At 31.0% G+C, this 14,008-nt stretch overlaps 1 long non-coding RNA gene across 2 annotated transcripts; it reads right to left on the bottom strand.

Annotated features, from left to right (window-relative positions):
• Window positions 1-233: 233 nt before the first annotated feature.
• On the bottom strand, window positions 234-12,097 carry LOC111639356. 2 transcript variants are annotated; one of them, XR_002759053.1, is made up of 7 exons: window positions 12,075-12,089; window positions 9,369-9,409; window positions 6,012-6,080; window positions 3,966-4,106; window positions 2,086-2,514; window positions 1,911-1,992; window positions 234-530 (listed from the first exon to the last, which is right to left on the bottom strand). It is a non-coding gene; the product is annotated as an uncharacterized LOC111639356 (long non-coding RNA). The 2 variants fall into 2 exon arrangements; XR_002759054.1 differs by lacking the exon at window positions 9,369-9,409 and having other exon boundaries at window positions 12,075-12,097.
• Between the last annotated feature and the right edge of the window lie 1,911 nt (window positions 12,098-14,008).

The raw sequence follows: 14,008 nt of genomic DNA, 5'->3' as shown, positions 1-14,008 counted from the left end.
TTAATATATTTTTTCACACAGTTATCTATATATATTTAATTTTTATACCATTTATTTGCATTGTAAAATGTTCTATTGATTTAGAACATCCTTCCCATTCTTATTGAGAATTACATCATGGAATCATAAGTTTCTCTAACATTAGTTTATGATAAACACTAAACTGAATACTGATGTTGATCAAACTTTTATTTTGAAGTTTTACTAAAAGAAATAAAAACATTGATTCACTATTACTGATTAAATGTCATGACTGACTTTATTGTTTGAAATTTAATTCAAATAACATAATTGAAGTTTCTGTATAATTTATTTGTATCACCTAAGAATTGGCATTTATTAATATAAAACTGAAAATAAACTTTGATGCATTAATTTAATCTGTGGAGATGCAAAACAAAATTGTTGGCAATATAAAAACCAATTCCAACAGGTTGTATTTCAGAATTTTATTTTCCAATATCTGTTGTAGATGGTGATGTTGAAACTGGAATAGGGATGGTAGTTCACATTAGAGCTGTATTTAGTTCCTGTAAAAAGAAAAATCTATTACAATATATTAAAAAATAAGAATTAGATTATTATTATTATTGTTACATTTTCAGAATTAGCACTTATATAATCATAGGTTTTCATTGCCCAATGCTCACAATATCATCATTGAAAAACTCAAAATAGTACAGTATAACAAAGAAATATTAGTCATTGAAAATTGTTTGTTTCTAATGCATGAAAACTAATCATGCTATATACTTCCAAAAGTTATTTTCAAAAATTCAATTTGGATTCTGCTCTCAAGGGGAAGTCATGAATGTATTTAAATAAAATTGAGCTCAAATAGACGCTGACAAATTTGAAAAGTACAGGTCTATTAGATCTATAAAACAGCACAAGCTATTTAATTTGCTATGAAAATACATTTTTGCATTTTTACATGACACATGCAAAGATGCTAAAATGACATGTGTTCTCAACTGTTGCCAGTTGTGTTTGAATCTCCCCTTTGACACAAAGACAACTTGGGTTAGAACTTACTACTTCCCCCATTTCACACATTACAATGCACTAAAATGTTTGAAACAATTTATAACAACTCTCATTAATAAAATGCCTTTTATCTATTTTTCCCTGCACATATATTGCCATTTAAAAAAGAATAGCCAGTTGTGGCTAATAATCTAGCATTTATCAGTCTATCATATTAAAACCCTAATTATTAACAAGGTGGAATGGTTAGTCCTTTTTAAAATTACTTAAAATACATAAAATCGTGTGACAATTCTTCTATTTTTTTAAAATGCAATTTTTACATTAACAAGAACGTTTATGAAATTAATTATCTAACAAATTTACATTACACACACAAATGTATAAATTCAATATAGTCAAAACATATTAATTAAAATGTCACAATGTCCTTGACTTATTATAATATAAATTTTCATCTACAAGTATTTTCTATTATCAGGACTTATTATACTGGCTTTACAGATAATGCTACAGAGTTTCACAGATCAAAAATTGTTTTATTTAATATACATGTATATGAAATAAAACAAAAATTTTTGATCCTGATAATAGAAAATACATACTTGTAAACAAAAATTTATATTATAATAGTCAAAACATATGTTCAATAAATTCAAATATAATGATAAAATACTTTATCATCCTCATAATCATATATCACTCAATGTCAAATAAAATAATTGAAGATATATTAATTTTTAATAATGTTTCTCAAAACATTCAAGTTAATAAAATAAAAGTATTTCTTGAAAGAACATTATTAAAAGTAATTAAAAACTTAAATCTTGATATTCATTTGAAGACTCAAAACGCTAGTCAAAATATTTTTTCAAAAAGATAATTGTCTTAAGGATCAAGCATTTAGTCAAAACAAAACTTACATTTTAGTAATTGCTTTTTACTGTTCCTTCCACTGCTGACATTGATGAGGATACTGTTATAAGACTTGCTTTCAATTAAAAACTGTAAACATAAATTAAGTTTTGAAAGAAGTTTTTTTTTAAAATATAAAATCAACATTTTAAAAATATAAATTAAGAAATAAAAGAGACTTACTTCTCAAGACAAGCTTCCTTCCTTCCTGGGATATGTGCATCAGTGTTTTTTATTATTTCCTATTTCCTCCATTACACTTTCTATGTTTTCATTATCCTTAGGGTACACAAGTATTACTTTGTCATTGGATGGACAAGATGGTCTTTTTAAAACTTCAGCATATGTTGATTTCTTATGTTGTGAAGTCATGTGGCCCATGCAAGCCAAAGTCCTGGCTTCTGCCACCTGGTTTTGTAGTTCCTGATTTTTATTAGCAAGTTTAATTAGAGATTGTTTCATCTGTTGAAATAGATACATTGCCTCATCTAGCTCATAATAAATTTTATCCTTGAGGGTTTTACTGAAGTTCCTGGACTGATTCAGGGATGCTTTAGCCCCTTGTATTCTTAAATACTTGTTCGAGGGTTTCTATAGACATATTCATCCATTCTGGAGGGAAAAATAAAACTTAAAAAATGTGTTCACTAGGCAAAGTTCATTATATAAATTATTTTTTCAAAGATATCGTCTATAAAATTTATCATGATTAATTAATCACTCAAGACTGTACAATTGATAATGAAGAAATTAAAACAGAGTAATGAAAAAATATGAATAATTTTTAATTCCGTGAAACAAATTCATTACAGAAAAAGTAAAGCTGAAAATAGTTTTTGAATGGGGTTTTTTTTTTCTGTATTTTTGAAATATGTAACTGAAATTATTTGAAAAATTACACACACATTCAATCAACCCATGAACTTTATAATGAAACTCCAGTAGAGTTCAAAGGATTGCAGCTCTACATTGTAAGGCTTATAGGGCTGAACCCATTAGTGCCCTTTTGATAATGTCAGGATTGATCCCTATCAATTTAGAAATTAAACACATTATTTGACAGAAAAATCGCGTCACCTTACCCTGGTGAGATTTTAGTGACTCTGATGTTGACAAAATGATTAGAGTAGGTAAGATTCCCCCAGTTTGACCTTCATCAATGATATCAAGAAATTCAGCATCGACAAAAATACTCTTCCACTCCTCCCACCAGCTTGCCCCTGACGTTTACTTTAAAGATCCAGGTGATCACCTCATGTTTAGGATTTACACTGACAGTTCCAAGATGGGTGACGATGTGGGTGCTGTTTTTGTAGTTTACTCAGACTTAAACCATGAGCTTCACAACACTTGCTTCCATCTAGGTCAGTGTTTCTCAACAGGGGTGATATTGCCCCCATCTGGGCATTTTTCCATGTCGAAGGGGCAATTAGTAACAATTTATATTTCGGGGGGCAAAAAACAATTTTTTGGGCGATATAGTAAAACATTATAGTAAGAATAATTAGATATTTTATTTGTTATATCGTACAATAATTAAACAAATAACATTATACTAGTCACTAATCAATGCAGTGCAAATTTGGGGTTAGCCTTGGCCCTCCGCATTGGAATTTTGAAGTGAAGGGGGCAATACTACGTAACGGTTTTATTGAAGGGGGTGACGATTCGTTAGAGATTGAGAAACACTGATCTAGGTACACACTGCTTAATAGCATAAGCAGAAACTTTAAATATTTATATGAGCTTAATTCACATTAGGCATAGGAAGGACAAAAGACACTACTTACACTATCATATTTATTCTGACAGTAGAGTAGCTTTCAAATTTTAAAATGTTCCTTTCCTCACATTCCATTTTAATTAAAACACACTATCCTGAAGATGATCTTCTATATAAATCGAAAATGTTCATATTTTATCTGCATTAAACTATACTGGAATTTCATTTATAAGCTTCATAGGTTTTTCTGACATACTTTATTCCAGTCTTAGTGTTTGAAATATATTCAATTACTATCTAAAGTAATAAAATTATCAAATTATAAATATTTAAAGCTCACCAAAGTAACATATAGCCATCTTAATTCTTTTTATGGTTCAATTTCTTCAAACAGATGCTCATACTGGTTACTATTATGCACTAATGCAGCACTTATATCCTTTCAATTGAAGTGATTAGCATTTGATTGGTGCTTTTTATCCTAAGGAAAAAAAAGTTCTATTAAATGTTATATAAATGTTTTTTAATCTCAAAAGTATATCATCATCATCAGATAAAATGAAGGAATCTACAAAAATCTTCAGCAGACCGTCATGAATATATCATCATTTGCTTTAATGTAAAAATTGATATAGTCTAAAATTTATTCCTCTATTTTATGGAATAGTTTTTGAACATATTATAAATTAAATATAAAGAACAAATTTAATCAAATGTGGATTATTTTTATTTACTTGATAAAGGTATAAATGAAAATTTTTCAATTTAATAAAATCCTTTATTAAAAAAATATATATGTTCTGAAAGATTCATTTTATTGAATACAGTGGAACCTCCATTAAAAAAAACATTGGTACTTGTGAATCTTTGTCCCAGATGGTGGCACTGCCCTGACAACCAACATCCCAATCTCAACTAGTACCTGTACCCCAAAAAACAAATTGACTCAGCTGTCTAACCTACATTAAACACACACATACTCAATTTGTTTATTTATTTCAATGCTGTTAAGATTATTGCAAAGTTTTAATTAAGAAAGTTAGCAAACAAATTAGTTTAAATTATCATTTATTTTAAAGTATCATTACACGTTTACCATTTACATGATTTCATATTACTGGCATATAGTTTGCAGCTGCCATATTTCTGCAAATGCTTTTAATATGCTTTCAAAAGATTTTCTTACCCCAAGGACTTCTTCCACATGAACTCCGCAAGGTAAGATTCCAGATGATGGCAAGCCATGCCTCATTGTTTTTTACTGCACCGCTTAGCAGAGCCTGTCTTTCAATATTTTGAGTGTGAGCACCTGCTGTTGGATAGACAAAATTAATGATTCACAGTAAGAAAGACTGTAACCTGTTCTTTCCAGTTCATCAGTCTTGTAGGCTCACCAAGTCAGAATATATTGTTGATCTCTCTTCAACTTGCTCCTCAATTTTTGTCATGAGTGTGGTTGCTTCTTTATTTGGAACGAGAAAGCAATCACCAGTGTCTCAGCATATTTCACAAAATTAGCCACTGTTGTAAAAGAACCCTTCTAGTGTTGCTTTTTCGCCTTGTGAAAAGCATTTCATTGATTTCACAATTTTTCCAGGACCACCTATTTGCCTGTTAGTTGTCTCAACAAATGTAGAAAACACACCTCCCTCATAAAACTGTTCCAGTCTATAGTTATTTTATTTCAAATGTTCAGATTCTTTTGACACCATTTAATAGGCATAAATTCTTCCATACAATAAATAAATTGAAATGGTATCACTGTTAAAAATGGTATCCTTGAACCACTAAACCAATTATTGGAATAAAGACTTATTAGGTCACAGCTACTAATAGTGCATCTCTAAATTCCATATTTAACATCATTTCATGGCCATTTTTGCATAATAGAACACTAAAATACCTCTCTTGAAAAAACAACGTATAGTAGATTCTTCCTCTGTGCCTGGTAAATCATATAATGTAGACATCTTTCTTTCAGACAAAGTTTTGGAAATAACAAAACAGACAGTCAATAACATGTTTAATGTAGGTTAGCTGGCTGTTTCAAAGGGATACAGGTACAGTCGACCCCCCTATTACACGGTTGATAATTCCTTTTATATGAGTCACTTAGATTTTACAAATGTGAGCCGTTCACAGCCCGGCACACATATTTGTAAAATCTAAGTAACTCATACAACATGGAATTCATATAAAACAGAATTATCAACAGTGTTATAGGGAGGTCGACTGTACTAGTTTAGATGTTGATCACCAGGGCGACACCACCATCTGGTATTGCCGCCCGTACATTCACAAGTACCAAAATGTTCAGTTAGTAGTATATATAATAAAATTAAATTAGTTATAATATTTAAATTTTTAAAAATATTTAAAAACTTACCAAAGTAACAACCATCTGTTCTTTGTTAAAATGAGTAATTGAGATCATTTCATTGATTGTTTTTTGGTCCTAAAAAACAGAAGTTCTATTAAATTTAACTGTCAAAAAAATTTTGTTAATCTCAAAAGTATATTTTCATGATCAGATAAATATAAAAGTCTACAAAAAATATCTTCAGCAGACCGTCATGAATTTATCATCATTTGATGTAATGAATATAAAAATTTTCTGACAGACAATTTATTCCTTCGTCCTCATTAGGGTCCATTTACACACAACAGTGATATGCCGGCACAGTGACGAGTATTTACATACAACAGTGACATGACCTTGCTGTCATGTCACTGTTGTGAGTGGTCATGGACTTTTGAGGATGAATTGGCTATGATAGCTATATGTTTGGATGAAGAAAAAGAAATTTGATCAAGAAAGCACTGCAAGTGGGTACATCAAGCATAGACAAAAAAATATCAACAGAATGGGAGTTTCATACTCTATAAAAAAATTGAGATATCAAATCTAAATTTTTTGAATATTTTCAAATGTCCCAACATGCATTTCATATTTTATTAAACAAAACAGAAAATATTCATTTTGTACCCAATGTCCATGTATTTTGAATGAGATAAATCAAATATAACAAGATGGACCATTGATGCACCATTTCAATTAAATGTTCATTTATCCATTGGAAAACAAAATTTAGTCAGTGAAAATATCATTCCTGTCAATACAGTCATGCCACTGACGCTGCACAGCACCGACAAATCTACTCAAGTGTTTAAACTGAGTTAAAAGGTGAAATGATAGAAATAACTGTCCACCTGAAGCAACCTAAGAAAAATATTTCAGATAAGGCTGATTCAGATAAGGATTCATATCTTCAATTTTAAAAACACCCATTTAGTTATATTTTTGGACAACTCAAATTTTAATTTTCTTTCAGACATGTTAAGTTTTACTTCACTACTGTAAGTTGTTTTATCCTCAATATTAAAACACCTGTCTTTTTAGGTAAGAGATTAGTCGTCTAAATACCAATCTGCCATATTTAGCCTGGTTATTTCTTTTAATTACTGTATACTCTACGTTGCATTATCTATTTTATTTGCAAATAGAAAAATATTAACAAAAAAAGGTAGACAAGCATATTTAGGATATTTGGCTGAAGCTATTATTTTTTGAGAGAGGGAAAGCTGCATTGTTGATATCAACTTATAAATAAAAAAAATTGTTAGAGGTTGAAGTTACATACAAAAAATAATATACTAATTCTTTGAGTATCATTTTTAAACACTGTTTACTATTCAAATTTTTCATGAATTATAGAAATAGTGAAAGAAATGGCAAAACTAGATCGAGGCACCTCTAGCGGCGATGCCGGGTAACAGAATCGGGGCTACAAAGACAGCACCAGTGTTGTTCCACCCAGGCCTAGTACTATTCTACTAATCTAGTACCTTTTTACTTGTTCCAGTACCAAGATACCCAATACCATTTTCCTAGTACTATTCATGAAATCCTAATACTTTTCTTTTCAATTTAGCACCTTTCAAAACATTATTCTATATTTCTATATTTTATTTTACTTTACTTTGGCAGTAAATAGATGTTTTTATTGCTTCCTCATTCAAGTGCAGCAGTTGAACGTAATTTTTTGCAATTAAATTTAAAAACTAAACTACAAAATCGAGTTCTTACTGATTCCTGTGAAGCACTGTTATTAGCAAAGGAGCTACTTAAAAGCAACAACAATAAAATGTTACAGTTGGAAACCATCATCTGCTTCAACCATACAAAAACATTCTAGTGAGGAAGATTCTGATGATGATGATCTTACCAGTGATTTTTCAATGTGATAATTTTAAAGTTTAGTACTTCATGTTCATTACTTTTGTTTCATCATTTTGTTTTTGATTGTTGTTGAGGAATAACAGCATTCTTGCAATATACAAATTTATCCTGTATGAATTTTGTATGCTACACATAACACTATATATATTTTAATAAATATTTGATAAATTATAAATTTATATATTATTTATAAGTATATATGTCAAAGCAATGCCTGCATTAGTCAATACAGTCACTTCTCAACTTACAACACGGTTCGGTTCTGCAACTTCAGACGTAAGTTGAAATGGTCATACAACAAAATAGTTAGCCATCTTACACAAGCACACTTGCACTTGCAGGGTAACTAACTGCACAACAAAACTAAAGATGATGCAATCAATTGCCAGGAGCACGTAAGATATATATGTATATGATATATATTCAATTAAAACTATAAAAAAATTGATATTTTTAAAATTTTTTAACAAAATTTTTTCGTCGTAAGTGCAAATGGTTGTAACTCGAGAAGTGACTGTAGATCATTAGAACTGAGCAGTATTAATATTCTGATATTTATTATATTCTTAATTTTGTACAATTTAAAGGGTGGTGTGGAAGAAGTAAACTATATATCCATTGCATGCTAAATAATGAAATTTGTAACTAATCATATAAAGGAGCTTCAATAAGGACCATAGCAGTAGCTAATAGGATTGTATTAACAGGGAGAACTTTTTTCATTTCCTCAAAATACTAATTTTGCTTCTTACTCCTTTCTTCCACAAATCTCAAATTCAAATATCACATCATATGCCAATTAATATCTGTCAGATTAACAAAATAATAATAATAATAAAAAAGAATTACTAAACTTTACATTAAAGAACTAAATTTAAAATAGAGACAACTAAGGTTTTATAACAGATGTGCTGCATTCTAACCAATCTCCAATCATTATGTAATTAAATTGCAGCAAGCCATTTCTCTTTCCTCTCAGGATATTGTTTATTCAGAAATGAATAAAACTTTGTACCTGGTGGTGCAGTAATATAGGTAACACAACAACCGACCACACAACAGTTATTTTTTGACATTTTGTGTGGCAGAAAGCTGTTATTCATTATCACAGGAAGAAAACAAGCACGTCTCAGTACATATCCAATCCAAAGATGCATGTGTTTTCCCGAAGCAGTTTTCTTTGCCTGCGTACAGGTAGCGCTCAACTCAGTCCCAGTAGCTCTATAGAGGGTGCTGCATTTTTACAAAATGGCTACTTTATATGGGTCACTTGTAACCAGTGAACATAAAATTAATCATATATTACTGTCCAATATAATATTCTGTTGTAGTTGTTCATCGAGAAATTTTATAGGAGAACAATTATTGCTAGCGGGACAAGTTATTACACATATTGTAGAAATAAACCAAGTAAGATTGTTCTATACATTTGTGCTCAGTGTTAAAAAACATTAGCTTTAACATCTGTCCCATAGGGCTGTATTTACAAGTTAGCTATGTTACCTTTTTGATTTGGGACGAGTTCAAAGAGGCCTCAAAAATTTCTACAAAAAAAAAAAAAAAACTGAAGTCAAATTTTGTAATAAATTTTTTACAAACAATATATACTTTAAATATTACACAAAAAATAGTAATTAATATGTTTATGTTAATTCTTTTCATTTTATAATTGACTTCTAAAAATGTGAAGGTTGGTAAAGGAGTTCAGCTAGGGCCTCGAAATGCTTTATGTACGCAGTTAATTTTGTACCCTACTAAAAGATTGGTTGTATGAAGTGCCCATTGTTGTAAATAATCAAAAACACCCAAAAAGATGTGCCATTATCAATGTTTAGGAGCAAGAAATAATCCATTTGTAGAAATAAATAAGGTGCATAAAGTCAAAAAAAAAAAAAAAAATGGGTGCTGCTCATGCTCCAGTGCAAAACAAGCAGAATTTATGGGCATAAAGCCACAAAAGGTGAGAAACAATTGAGTTTATGGGTATAAGTATAGTTTAAAAAAAAGGGTCCTCTTGTACTCCACATCAAAACATAACGCAATTTACGAGTATAAAGGACATAAAGTCAAGAAAACAGATGCCAATTGTTAAGTGAGAAATATGGGTTTAAATGTAGGGTCAAAGGAGGTGTCTCTCGTGCTTCTAAAAAAAACATTAATATAAATTTTGTGTTGCAAAATTGATGGGGTTAATGGGCTTAAATGTAAGGTATAAGTCAAAAAGGGGGTGCTTCTTAAGCTGCAGAGAAATATAGAATTCAATTTATGGGCACAAATAAATGGCCTAGAAGTCAAACTAGAAACGGTGCCATCCAACTATGGAATGAGAAAACGTTATTTTTGGGCAGAAATTTATTCAAAATGAAGTCACACTCCGTGATGCCTGTTAATGTATAAAAATAGGGCACACTTTCACTATGATGAGTGATTAGTTTACCTCTCGTGGCTCTTTTCCTATGAGACAAAAGAGAAAGAGCAGCACTTCCCCATAATTTGAAAATGTAGCCACGTGCAAAGTGGCTTGACAGGACAAAAGCGGCATTGGCCAAATATTCCAGGACCATTATGATAAGCTTTGGGCCATTTCTCGTGCCTTATCGGGACTATTCATCGTCTAGTAATACTCACATATGACTCAACGCCATTACGTTGTGCAGAACTGTGCTGAAGAAGTTAAGCAAGATTAATGGCAAATATTTTCTGGTAATTGGAACGACTGGTGTCACTTTTATAAAGTAGAAGGGCAGACTCTTTTGACGAATGTTAAAGAATAATGATCATTTAGGAAGGGGATTCATAAAAGGATATATGCAGTGGCGATATTCAGCGGGTTCGCACAGGTTCGGCCAAACCTGTTGTTAACATTTTCAAAGTTTTCTGAACCTTGTTAAATACACGTAACACTTCTCAGTGGTTTTGTTTCTTTTAAAAAATATATTAAAATATACATATTATATTCTGTAACACTACTAAACTAGAGCCTTATACCACGTTCGCCTTGGTGTGACCACCCTCGACCGTTTCAATCTCGATTGAAACGAGGTTCAATTGTGATTAACTCAAGAGAGTTCTTGAAACTAAATCCAGTCATAAGAGAGATCCCACAATCCCACGCGCGCGAGAAAATACAAAATGGCTGGGGAACATGTGTCCTAATAAAATATATACAAAATGAATCATTTTGAACACTTTTTTATTATTTATAAAAAAAATATATAGCTCTGGCATAAACAATGTTAAATTTTAACTGACTTAATTTTATGAACACATCTTTTTTATTTATATGGGTATCTTAAGGTCAGTTTTTGCGCTAATGTTGCTAATGTATCATTTGAGTAAAAAAAAAAAATGTTAAGAAAAAATTTTCTGTTTGCAAACCCTTTGTTAAATATTTTGAATATCACCACTGGATATGTGATAAATCGTCCTATGATCTCACTCTTCTCATCCCCCCTAACCATAGCCTGTTAAAAGGCTCCAGATGCCGAATGTACAGTTAAATCTGGCTCAGAATCCCATACAAAATTACTGAAATTTTAATTAAACTTTAAGAAAAAAAATCCTTTAAAATTGACGGCATAACTTGTTCATATAAAGCTGAACAATCGGGAAACTTTTTTGCCAATTTTCAAGGTTTATCCGAAAACACTTTTGATCAATCCATTTACATCCACATTTATTCTTCCCAGTAAAGCATCCAGAATGTTCTTTGTCTTATTCAGAGTTCGTAATTACGGCAAATCTATACTTAATTCAGCATATTATCTGCTCAATAAGTGGGATTTGCCGTCCGAAGATTTCAGTCGGCTCGAAAGCATGGTTTTCTCGGGCACGAGGTCGAGCAAACAAAATGATTACGTCATCAACTCGAATTTAAGGATAAATCGTTAAATAAAAAGAAACTGCTCTTTTGTTATAAAAAATGAAGATAAATTTACAACTAAACTAAGTTAAAAGCGCTATATGCAAAATTTATGCCCTAAAAACATAAAAAGCCATTAAAACTAAAGCACTCTGGAATTTTATATGGCAGCATACTACAACGGTCAGTTTTACTTATTTTGTCAAATACAGTATACATTTCAATTATTATAAAATGATTAAATAATATCGTTAAAAATTCATTACCACAAATAGAATTAATAAGATAAAATAATAAAAACAAAATTTTCCATTGTTTAATCAAAACGAGACACCAACACAACTAACCTCAATGAAATCGCAGATAAAAATGGCATTCTCAAAGAGAGCACAGTGTTGCCAGATCTGAAGGTTAAAAAGTAGCGTGGTTGTGTTCCAAAAGTAGCGGATTTGAACTGTTTGTAGCCCAAACAATAAAAATGAATTATTTTGCAACTATGCAGTTTTACTAATGAAATAAGTTTGTAATACAGTAGAGCGTCGTTTATCCGAAGGTCGGTTATCCGAAAGAATTCCAGTCGACAAATTTAAATTTTCGCCAGTGCTGTGCAATGTTCCCTCTAATTTTTTTTGTCGATGAGCGGAACATATACTTCTCTGAGCAAAAAAAATTTTTGCTGAGCAGATTCCGAGCAAAAAAATTTTCTGAACATATATATATAAAATCTTATTTTTTTCTATAAAAATTAAAATAATTAAATATAAAGTAGAGATTAAAATTCATTTTAAAACATACTTTTATACAAAATATTATCTCTTGTCAATGATTTAATTTATTTAATTGAAATATACGTAGCAATAATCATGTTGCAGACAGAGTGAGAAAAAAGTAAACAACAATTCAAATCGGTTTACATGCTCGCCTGCGCGGCACATAAATTCTCGTGCGCAGCAACAATTTGAGCAATGCGCGGCCGCGCAGCCTAGAGGGAACATTGGTGCTGTGGCGTTGCAATCTTTGGCTATGTCTTGGGCTTACTCAAATATTTTACGTTTTTGATACTAAATTAACTTCTGAAGTATAATTTTTTATTGTTTTTATATTTTCAATAAATTTTTATTGTTCCTACAAAATGAAAAAATAACTTTTAACGATAGTCTTCGTTAGGCTTAACATCGACGAAAATTCAACGCGAAGCGACACGCAACGGAGAAAAATGTCAACACGGGATAAATTAATATATTTTTTCGTACATAATTGGTTATCCGAAAAATAAGTTATCCGAACGAACAACCCCAGTCCCCAATTGATTCGGATAAACGACGCTCTACTGTATATGTATATACGTACACAGGGTATATCAGAATGTCGTTTTAAAAATTTGGGGATTGTAGAGGATGAAATTTTGAACGTTTTTATATAAGGAACCTACAGCCGGAAATGAGATAAGTATAAAGTTTCTACAGCACTTTGCACGTTCTATGAGGTCGGTATGCTGAATGAAACAGCAGAATACAGTATTTATGACAAGTTTTATTGACAAAACAGTAGAGTACAATCAAACTGTACATCGAATCAGTGGCTGCACTACTTTAAGTTATTGTAGGGAGAATAGAAGTGAAGATTATAATGAAAATGATGAAAACATATGGTAACGGTAACATTAGATGTGTATTAGCTTGGTGTAATCCTGGAGATAGATGACGTTAAAAAAAATAGTCGTCGGATTCTATGTACAGAGTAAGTATATACAATACAATTTGAGGTTTCCATCACAATACAATACGTTTTGATGAGGTGCCGTAGTGGACAGCGTGGGGGTATTAAACGAGGTAACAAGTAACGACATTTTTATATAAACTGTTTCTTATTGTACACTAGACACTTTCAGATAAATTGTTTTTAGTTGGTCTGGAAATTATTATATCTTCCACATAATATGTTATTTCGGTGAGAAATTGATATTCGATGTACACCATCATTTTGTTTACGAAGCCTTTTAGGAACTTAAGTGTGATATATATTGAGGACGTTCAGTATTCAATAATAACGGATGAAATTTGATCTAATAATCTAGTGTCTTAGATATGAAGTTACGATAGTGACTTCCCGACAAGTAAAAAAGTCACCGACTCACTACATATACAGGAATCAGAATTGCCGATTTTCGGAGGTCGATTTCTTCGCTTTTAAACACCTATAGTAATTTCGAATATCTCGTCTCGTTCGAAGGTAAATTATTTTCTTAGGTAGTGTGCGAAATTTCAAGATTTGTATAAAG

This window comes from Centruroides sculpturatus, unplaced genomic scaffold (genome assembly GCF_000671375.1).
Source record: "Centruroides sculpturatus isolate CEXI.00-Female unplaced genomic scaffold, Cexi_2.0 scaffold1283, whole genome shotgun sequence".
NCBI classification, from domain to species: domain Eukaryota; kingdom Metazoa; phylum Arthropoda; class Arachnida; order Scorpiones; family Buthidae; genus Centruroides; species Centruroides sculpturatus.
Note: the sequence above shows the minus strand (reverse complement) of the source record. Positions and strands in the feature narration are given on the sequence as shown.